The 11,042-nt window shown below is 39.5% G+C and overlaps 1 long non-coding RNA gene across 1 annotated transcript in view; it reads left to right on the plus strand.

Moving 5' to 3' along the window:
* Positions 1–10,145, plus strand: part of LOC133640393 (uncharacterized) — a 51,594-nt gene extending 41,449 nt beyond the window's left edge. Inside the window, exons 4-5 of the long non-coding RNA XR_009824131.1 lie at positions 9,618–9,877; positions 9,969–10,145. This is a non-coding gene — a long non-coding RNA (uncharacterized LOC133640393). The remainder of the gene's footprint in view (positions 1–9,617; positions 9,878–9,968) is intronic.
* The last annotated feature ends 897 nt before the right edge of the window (positions 10,146–11,042 follow it).

An 11,042-nucleotide genomic window follows, 5' to 3' on the forward strand; every position in this document is an offset into this window, starting at 1 on the left:
TATATATATATATATATATATATATATATATATATATATATATATATATATATATATATATATATATATATATATATATATACACACACATATATATATATAAATACATATACATACATATACATACATACATACATACATGTATATACATACATATATACATATATATACACATACATACATATATATACACATACATACACTGCCGTTCAAAAGTTTGGGGTCACATTGAAATGTCCTTATTTTTGAAGGAAAAGCACTGTACTTTTCAATGAAGATAACTTTAAACTAGTCTTAACTTTAAAGAAATACACTCTATACATTGCTAATGTGGTAAATGACTATTCTAGCTGCAAATGTCTGGTTTTTGGTGCAATATCTACATAGGTGTATAGAGGCCCATTTCCAGCAACTATCACTCCAGTGTTCTAATGGTACAATGTGTTTGCTCATTGGCTCAGACTGCTAATTGATGATTAGAAAACCCTTGTGCAATCATGTTCACACATCTGAAAACAGTTTAGCTCGTTACAGAAGCTACAAAACTGACCTTCCTTTGAGCAGACTGAGTTTCTGGAGCATCACATTTGTGGGGTCAATTAAACGCTCAAAATGGCCAGAAAAAGAGAACTTTCATCTGAAACTCGACAGTCTATTCTTGTTCTTAGAAATGAAGGCTATTCCACAAAATTGTTTGGGTGACCCCAAACTTTTGAACGGTAGTGTATATATACACACACATATACACATCCATATACATACAGACATATACATACATACACACATATATATACACACACACATACATACATACACACACACACACACACACACACACACACACACACACACACACACACACACACACACACACATATATACACACACACATATATATATATATATATATATATGAATGTGTATATATATACACACACATACACACACACACATTCACACACACACAGTAGGGCTGTCAATGTTAATGCATTAACGCATGTGATTAATTAAAAAAAAATGATTGCGTTACCATAAATAAATGATGATTAATCGAAGTGTATGTTTTGACCGGCGCATGATAATGATTACGTTACACACCAGTTAGAGCGATGTGCTCTGCACCCACTTTCGCTTAAAAAAAAAAAACCTCGATGGAACTTTAGATAAAACTGAGGTAATTAGTTAGTATTGCAGCGACAAACTTTCTTATCATCGGCACACATCAAGTTTAAAATAGCACCTTAACGCGAAACATGAACGTGAGGATGGCGCCGCTAGCGTGAATGCTACTTAAATAGGGTTGCCAAACGTCCCTTGAAAAATAAATCGTCCCATATTTAGAAACAAAAGTACACGTTCCGTATTGAGCTGTCAAGAGACACACTTTGTCCAGTATTTTTATTAAGTAAGTGGCCAACAGAGGCGATTATTTTGTTTTCATGTTCATGTTGGTGCGCCCTGTTAAAGAAAAAGGTAAATTGTGACGTCACACGCCAGTTTTGACTCTGCAGTTTCGCCACTGTTGCCAACACGCACCGAGCAGGCATCTTGTCAGTGCAGCAGATAACTATAGTGTATAAAAGTTAAAAGACAAGTGTTCTGCTATGGTTGCAATAATCGCAATATTTATGTGAGTGTTTGTTTCGTTACTGAGTGCAGTTGGTCCCAGGTCAAGCACACATGGTCATTTAATGAGGATATTATACATCCAGTTTGCTCCCTTCGCTAGGTGAAGAGTGGTATGTGGCGTGTCATTTATTCCACTTTAATGAGTTATGAGAGTGTGTGTGTGATGCTTGTATTTAATGATAAATTACAACATAGCAGAAAGATCATACTCTCACTGAGAGAACTCCTTCATAAATAAAGCACAATTTCAAAGTTGACAGTCATATTAACGATACAAATATCTCACCTCTTGTTTTGTCACAGTAGTTTTCATAGTGCTGAAAGTTGCAGACCTGCTCTATCATAAAGCTGCACATTGAATTTATTCTGTTTTAAGTTAAGCAGGACATAACCCCGTTTAAGAAGTATGTTTTTTTTAATTATTATTAATTATGCTTTTTGTACAATGTACTTTATTGAGATTGTTTCAAGGGTTTACAGATTTTTTATGACTTTGTAAATAAAAAACAACTAGGACCAATTGTAGCATCTTCTACTGATGTTATTATAAAATGTACTTTAGAGACTCTTAACTTCTGTCCCTCGATGTCCCTGACGAAAGAAGAGAGCTGCAGCGAGCATGACGTCACACTTGCGTGGGGCTGTTGCTCTAGTTCAGGGGTCGGCAACCCACGGCTCTAGAGCCATGCGGCTCTTTAGCGCCGCCCTAGTGGCTCTCTGGAGCTTTTTCAGAAATGTATGAAAAATAGAAAAAGATGAGGGGAAAAAAATATATTTTTTGTTTTAATACGGTTTCTGTAGGAGGACAAACATGACACAAATCTCCCTAATTGTTATAAAGCACATTGTTTATATTAAACATGCTTCACTGATTCAAGTATTTGGCGAGCGCCGTTTTGTCCTACTAATTTTGGCGGTCTTTGAACTCACCGTAGTTTGTTTACATGTAGAACTTTCTCTGACTTTCTAGGACGTGTTTTACGCCACTTCTTTTTCTGTCTCATTTTGTCCACCAAACTTTTAACGTTGTGCATGAATGCACAAAAGTGAGTTTTGTTGATGTTATTGACTTGTGTGGAGTGCTAATCAGACATATTTGGTCACTGCTTGACTGCAAGCTAATCGATGCTAATATGCTATTTAGGTAGCTATATGTAAATATACACATCATTATGCCTCATTTGTAGGTATATTTGAGGTCATTTAGTTTCCTTTAAGTCATCTTAATTCAATTTATATCTCATGACACACTATCTGTATGTAATATGGCTTTTAATTTTTTGCGGCTCCAGACAGATTTGTTTTTGTATTTTTGGTCCAATATGGCTCTTTCAACATTTTGGGTTGCCGACCCCTGCTCTAGTTGGACTCTTTTTTTTTTAAAAAGCCGCCACTGTCATCTTAATATTTGCACATTTTGTAGATGGCTGCCCGCGGGTATATCTGCGATATATATAAAACTCACGTCCACATCGCAGACATGCTGACAACGCTCCAGACAATGGCGTGCGTTTTGTTTACATTCGGTTTCGGTAGCGCGGTTTTCGGTGATCAAAGTATTTTTTCCGGTGGTCAAGTTTTCATTACATCACTTGTCAATAGTGTGCAAATAATAGGCTACATACATTTACAGTCGTGGTCAAAAGTTTACATACACTTGTAAAGAACATAATGTCATGGCTGTCTTGAGTTTCCAATAATTTCTACAATTCTTATTTTTTTGTGATAGAGTGATTGGAGCACATACTTGTTTGTCACAAAAAACATTCATGAAGTTTGGTTTTTTTTACGAATTTATTATGGGTCTACTAAAAATGTGACCAAATCTGCTGGGTCAAAAGTAAAAATACAGCAACATATATTATCAATTTTGGTGATGTAGAAAAGTTACAATCAAATCAGATTAGCTTCATGGCATGGCCTCTTAACTTCATGTGAGTGATTATGATTGACGACACCTGTTGACTTCTCTGAGTCCATTTAAATAGGGCTCAAGTGTGTGCAGTCAGACTCGGTTACAAATGCGACAAGGGGAAAGTCAAAGGAACTCAGCACATATCTGAAAAAACTAATCATTGACTTGAACAAGTCAGAAAAGTCACTTGGAGCCATTTCAAAGCAGCTTAAGGTCCCAAGAGCAACTGTGCAGACAATTGTTCGTAAGTATAAAGTGCATGGCACAGTTTTGTCACTGCCACGATCAGGAAGAAAACGCAAGCTATCACCTGCTGCTGAGAGAAAATTGGTCAGGATGATCAAAAGTCAACCGAGAACCACCAAAAAGCAGGTCTGCAATGAATTGGAAGCTGCTGGAACACAGGCGTCAGTGTCCACAGTCAAGCGTGTTTTGCACCGCCATGGACTGAGAGGCTACCATGCAAGAAGGAAGCCCTTGCTCCAGAAGCGATACCTTAAGGCTTGTCTAAAGTTTGCTGCTGATCACATGGACAAAGATAAGACCTTCTGGAGGAATGTTCTGTAGTCAGATGAAACAAAAAATTAGCTGTTTGGCCACAATACCCAGCAATATGTTTGGAGGAGAAAAGGTGAGGCTTTTAATCCCAGGAACACCATCCCTACCGTCAAGCATGGTGGTAGTAGTATTATGCTCTGGGCCTGTTTTGCTGCCAATAGAACTGGTGCTTTACAGAGAGTGAATGGGACAATGAAAAAGGAGGATTACCTCCAAATTCTTCAGGACAACCTAAAATCATCAGCCCGGAGTAGGGCTGGGCGATATATCGAATATACTTGATATATCGAATATATTTGATATATCGCGGGTTTGTCTCTGTGCGATATAGAAAATGACTATATCGTGATATTCGAGTATACGTTCTCACGTAGTTGCTTTTAGCTGCGGGCATTACACTACATGCGTTTCTCACTCTTTGTTCTCTCTCCTTCTCACAGAGAGATAAAACAAGCGCACCTTCTTACATACGTCACATAATGTCGGGCGTGCGACGTCATACGCCCTCGCGGAGCAGAGAGGTAGCAGCATGGGTAAAGTTAGCTGTGGTGCTAGTGGAGTGGTGCGAGTGGTATTACGAGAGAAAGAAGGTGCGAATCTGGTAACAACTGAAGGAAGAATAATTAATTCCCAAGAAATCGTCTGGCGGTGGTTTGGCTTCAAGCGGGAAGATGTCAAACAACAGTAATATGTCAAGTATGTGGCTAAAGCGTTGCTACAAAAAGTAGCGCAACTGCTAATGTGTAGCATCATTTGAAAAGTCACCCGCTAGAGAATAAGGAGTGCTTGAAACTCCGCATGTCAACATCTCCGTTCGGTGCCACACCCACAAAATGCCCAAGCCACCATTTCCAGATCAACACCATATGAAAAAAACAGTCAACAACAGAAGGAGATAACGTCCGCAGGAACCTACAACATAGCGAAGGACATACACTATTTGATTTTTTTTTATGCAGCTCATTTTTATTTGACAGTTATTGAACTATCTTGTGTGACATCATGCACAAAAGTGCACTTTATTTGTTTTAAACTATTGTAGTGGCGTTCTGTACCGAAAGTGCACTTTAATTTAGTGTTGTTTTGATATGTCATCTTAGTGACATCATGCATAAAAGTGCACTAATAGATTGTCTTAAAATGTCTCTGACAATCTTGCACTTTCTGTTTTGGAAATGACATGAATGTTTGTGCCACTGCTTGATAACTGTTTAATAAATACAGTTTTGGTCAATTGACTTAGTTGTGATTTCCCTCTCTGCATGAAAGTTTAAAATGAGCATATAATAATGCAGTATGAACAAGGATGTTTTAATGTAGACACATAGAATCATCATACTGCTGTGATTATATGCATCAAGTGTTCATTCAAGGCTAAGGCAAAATATTGAGATATATATCGTGTATCGTGACATGGCCTAAAAATATTGAGATAAAAGGCCCAGCCCTAGCCTGGAGGTTGGGTCTTGGGCGCAGTTGGGTATTCCAACAGGACAATGACCACAAACACACGTCAAAAGTGGTAAAGGAGTGGCTAAATCAGCCTCGAATTCATGTTTTAGAATGGCCTTCCCAAAGTCCTGACTCAAACCCAATTGAGATCATGTGGACAATGCTGAAGAAACAAGTCCATGTCAGAAAACCAACAAATTTAGCTAAACTGCACCAATTTTGTCAAGAGGAGTGGTCAAACATTCAACCAGAAGCTTGTGGATGGCTCCCAAAAGCGCCTTATTGCAGTGAAACTTGCCAAGGGACATGTAAAATATTAACATTGCTGTATGTATACTTTTGACCCAACAGATTTGGTCACATTTTCAGTAGACCCATAATAAATTCATAAAAGAACCAAACTTCATGAATGTTTTTAGTGACCAACAAGTATGTGCTCCAATCACTCTATCACAAAAAAATAAGAGTTGTAGAAATGATTGGAAACTCAAGACAGCCATGACATTATGTTCTTTACAAGTGTATGTAAACTTTTGACCACGACTGTACATGTATCATTTCATACTGTAAGGACCAGATACAGCACAAAAACAGCCACTACTGCCCCAAGGTGCTTTTCAAACTCAAAACAGAAAGGTAAATACTAAATAAATACAACTGAATAAAAATCACAATAAGTACAGTCAAAAAACACAGCTAAACAAACCAATTAATAAAATGGTAAATAAGCAGTAGAAATAAAACAACAAATTTCTATAAAAATAAAAGCTAATTGCTAGCTAATAACAATGAATAGCTTACGCTATTTTGGCATTCTCATAGCCACACCTGTGTTTATTTACGTACCTGACGGTTTGGGCCACAAACTGTTGCCTTCCTCAGAGGTTGTCACGTGACAACCGTAGCTTTGTTATTGGTAGCAATGTTCCCTCTAATTTTTCATGTGTGTGAGCAAACGCAAAAACTCCTTGAGCATTCAGTGGAGCCCATGTGAGCAACATCAGATGTGCACACTGTGGCTACACCAGCAGCACACCTGTCCCAAACCTGACTAAATAACAAATTCAATCTCCATCCATCCATCCATTTTCTACCGCTTGTCCCTTTCAGGGTCGCGGGGGGGTGCTGGAGCCTATCTCAGCTGCATTCGGGCGGAAGGCGGGGTACACCCAGGACAAGTCCCCACCTCATCGCAGGGCCAACACAAATAGACAGACAACATTCTCTTATTATTATAATCAAATGACAGCAGTCATTTAACATGAGATTATTTTCTAATATAAGTGTTTAGGCCCACTGACAATGACAATAACAAAAAATATGTGACGACCTGGGCGCATAGTGATGCAAATGTAGTTCTCCCAGGGATGCAGATCGGGCTTTGGACACAGCTTGCAGGTAAGAAATTATTTATTTAAGAAATAAATAATACAGAACAAACAAAAACGTGCTCATAGCACTTAAAGCAGAAACCAAAAGAAGCTAGCGTGGGAGCTAGAAGGTAAACAGCCTTTAGCGTGGGAGCTAGAAGGTTTCAGAGCAGGAACAAAAGTCGTCATTTGTTGTAAAGAAACAAACTACGAACCAAGACCGACTGACTGGGAAGGCAGGCTTTAAATAATAATGTCAGTGATGACCAACAGGTGCGTGTCGGGAACCCCTGCGGCAGGTGAAAGTAATAAGTTGCTATGGTAACAAACACAGGTGAATAAACCGGAACTAGAATGAGACCAAGACTAACAGAAAAACATAAGTGACCCGAAAACCCAAACAGAACACGATCCGCGCAGCGGATCACAACAAAATATTGTTTTTCCATGAACTGTGTACTTGTATTGTTTGTCTGGGTGGAGGTCCTGCTTTGGAAAAAATGTGTACCCCTTTCAGACATTGCATTTAGTTCCCATTAAAACATTCACATGTTGCACAATGAGATGTAAGCAGGGGATCATGTGTACATTCCTGCAACTTCCTGTTTGTAAAAAATATATTTTCATTAGTATTCATTTAATATACTAACAGCATTTTATGATTAATATTAATAAATTAAGATTCCTAATGAATGACACTAGAATAAGCACACATTTGATTGGTAAATCATAGTGTAACGACCTGGAATGACACTTTATGTGTGGTGTTGGAGTTGTCCGACTTTTTGTGTGGCTGTAAACGCATCACTGGCTAAGTGCCATATGTGCATGTGTTGGCGCAAGTGAGAAAGAGCGAGCGGCTGCTGTTGATATAACAAAGTTGCTTTTGGTCTGGTTTGTACTGCAGAAAATGACCAGTTTTGCTAGATATCATTTTTTTACTAATGTTTTGGTGATGTGTTTATGGCCGACTAATGAAGAGTTTTGCTCAGTAAAGTGATGGATGGAATTCATGTCCTGAAAGCGTCTCGACAGACGTTACAATATTTGAACAACGATGACGAAAACTGTTTTCTCTGTCGTGTCCGTGTGTCGAAAATTGTTATGCGCTTATTTTTTTATTTGATTTTGTGTGTGGCATAGATTTGCTGTGCACAGAGGGCACTTGAGCAGTGCGCAATTGCACAGGCGCGCACCTTAGAGGGAACGTTGATTGGTAGCCTTAAAAAGTATGGAGGAAAATGTATAGTTTAGAATCTAAACTCTTTCCTCCAAAAATGTTTTATCATAATATTGTGTAAAATCCCACATAAGACAAATAACATGGAGCTGAATATTTACAATTTGACATGAAAAATAAGAAGTCCTCTATAACCTCAAGTTCTGTTCGCTTACCCGAGAGAAAATGTACGTACTGTAAGCTTTGTTACTAATTTTGTAAATATTAATACGTCAGTTTGAGAGACCGCTCTGTGGTGTCGAGATAAATAATGTTCTCACTTGAAAAAACCAAAAGGTGACACTAGTTTCCTTTGAGATGTGCTGACCTTGCCTACTCATAATGCTAATGATGCTTGCTGGGCTAATGACAGCTCTCTCTCTGTCAGGGTGTGTTTTTATGTATATCAAATATATATATGTGTGTGTGTGTGTGTGTGTGTGTGTGTGTGTGTGTGAGGGCAGCATGTGAAAGTAACATAATCAGAAGCGCTAATGAGCTAACTCTTTGAAGAGACCGGCCCAGCGAAGGCCCCACTCCTGCCAGCTCATTAGCTGCCCTGAGAAGTGCTTGATTAAAATGCTCTTGATGAAAATTTCAGGGATTTTTTTTCTTTTAAAAAAAGTAAAAAAAAAGGAAAGAAAATTTAGTGAAGTGAGATAAATATTGCACTTGGCTTTTTTTTTTTTTTAATATATTTTTTATTTTAATGGCGTGGGGTTGATGGAGAGAGTGGGAGGTCATGTACGGAGAAGGCATCAAAGAACTTTCTGAAGAGGGCTGGATGAGATTGATTTGCTATTTTTATTGCCGATGAAATGTACAAATATGTTTAATGGGAGGAGAGAGCGGGAGAATGTTTCCTTTCACTCTTCAAACACCCACGTGTCATCACCGACTTTGCCTTTTCAAACGCACACGCGCGCTTGAACTGATGAGCGCATCCCGCCTAGAGTCAACAACTCATTTGCCGCGGTGGAAGAGTGGCACCTACATGAGAGGCATCGTGGGTAAATTAGTCTTCAGGAGAAGCGAGGACGACAGGTTGTGTGGTGCTGAAACAACATCTTTAAAGAGACAGGCACACACCCAGCGACTCCTCTCGTTTCACAAGGCACGACATTAAAGTGAGAAGGTGTCTTAGCTGCAGAAAGAAGTATTCTCTTGCACGACGCGGTGACAGCTAAAGAAGGTGCAGCCTTTGTTGCGTTGACCAAAGGAAAATGTTAGAAATAATCACATTGTAATGTTCACTTTGCGTTACAGAAACAGCGTTCATCACATGAAGCACCTGTTGAGTGTGTGTGTGTGTGTGTGTGTGTGTTTGTGTGTGTAATAGCAGAAGCAACAGTCGCTTGTTGCAGCGCTAATGTACGCTAAATTGAAGATACACTTAAAACATTGAGTACGTGTTCGGAATTTCTAAACCATATTCCCTAATGGAAATAATGAAAGTAAAAATTATCCGTTCCAGGGTGAAGCTGCCGCCGTGATAGAAAAAGAGGTCACATTTTGGCATCGTTTGTCATGGCGCATGCGCTATCCCGCATGTCAACTGCTGCAAGCGCAGCCGGCAGCTCCGCTAAAAGCGCGCCGGGACACGCCCCTGCTCACTCTTCCTGCATCGCGGCTGCAGGCAATCATTAATCAGCGCACCTGGATCTGATGAGGGCAGACAGCATATGGACCAGCAGACCCGAAGATTCAGTGCCGGAACGTAGTTCACTCCTCGCAGTAAGCATCCCGCCTCCGGCTTCCATCCTCGTATCTGCTCTCTCTGTGCTTTCCCTCTGTCCGTGTCTTATGTCCTCTGTGTTCCCCGCAGTGTTCCCTCTGTTTCCTGTTTTCGAACTGTGTTCCCTCGATCCTCGACACCCGCTTGGACACGGACCTCGTCACTTCTCTCCAGCACCCGACCTCTCGCTTGCCCACGGACTGTCTTCTTGCCTTGCCCCTCTGGACCGTTGAAGGATTCATCCAACACGCACAAACAACAACCTCTGGTAACATTCACATTGTTCATTCTACACATCGTCTTACACCGTTCAGTTAGAGTAGCATACACACTACAACATATCATCAGTTTCAATAAACCTATTGAACTGATTCCTTCCGTTGTGTCGTCTCCTTCCCCCGCCGTGCGTAACATCCTTACTTGAATCTTGCCAGATCCGGCCCGTGAATGAATGATCTATGGCCCCCGGGATGATATTTGATTAGTATTAGAACCGGCCCGCAGGCCACCGCCGCCTGCTGCTGTTTTGCACGCACCAATACTCCATCAGTGTTGGCGCTAGGAATTTTCAAAATGGGGTCCCAGGGACCCCATCAAGTCATAAAAAAGGGGTCACACTGTAAATTTTTGGGGTTCCACTTTTTTGTAAGCGTTTTGAAAACAAATGATAAATGTATGCATTATCCTGTTATAGCTCACATTCTATATTGTGTTTTGGAAAAAGGTTGTCATAAACGTTAATTCATTAAAAGAAATAATACAAAGGAAAACACATTTTTATGCATATGTACTGTACATTTATTCACGTATAAACATTTGTTCACTTTCTTCTTTCCTTCATGGATCTAAACCAGTGGTTCTTAACCTTGTTGGAGGTACCGAACCCCACCAGTTTCATATGCACATTCACCGAACCCTTCTTTAGTGAAAAATAAAATGTTTGTTTTTTTCAAATTCAAAACAAAGTTATATGTTCTTGGTAACACTTTAGTATGGGGAACATATTCTAAGTAACAAAGACTTAATTTAGAGTTATTTGGTTAGGGTTAGGGTCAGGGTTAGAGGGTTAGGGTTATAATAAGGCCATGCCGAATAAGGCATTAATAAGTACTTAATGACTAGTTAAGAGACAATATGTTACTAATTTGCATGTTAATAAGAAAC

Source organism: Entelurus aequoreus, linkage group LG23 (genome assembly GCF_033978785.1).
Source record: "Entelurus aequoreus isolate RoL-2023_Sb linkage group LG23, RoL_Eaeq_v1.1, whole genome shotgun sequence".
Lineage (NCBI taxonomy): Eukaryota > Metazoa > Chordata > Actinopteri > Syngnathiformes > Syngnathidae > Entelurus > Entelurus aequoreus.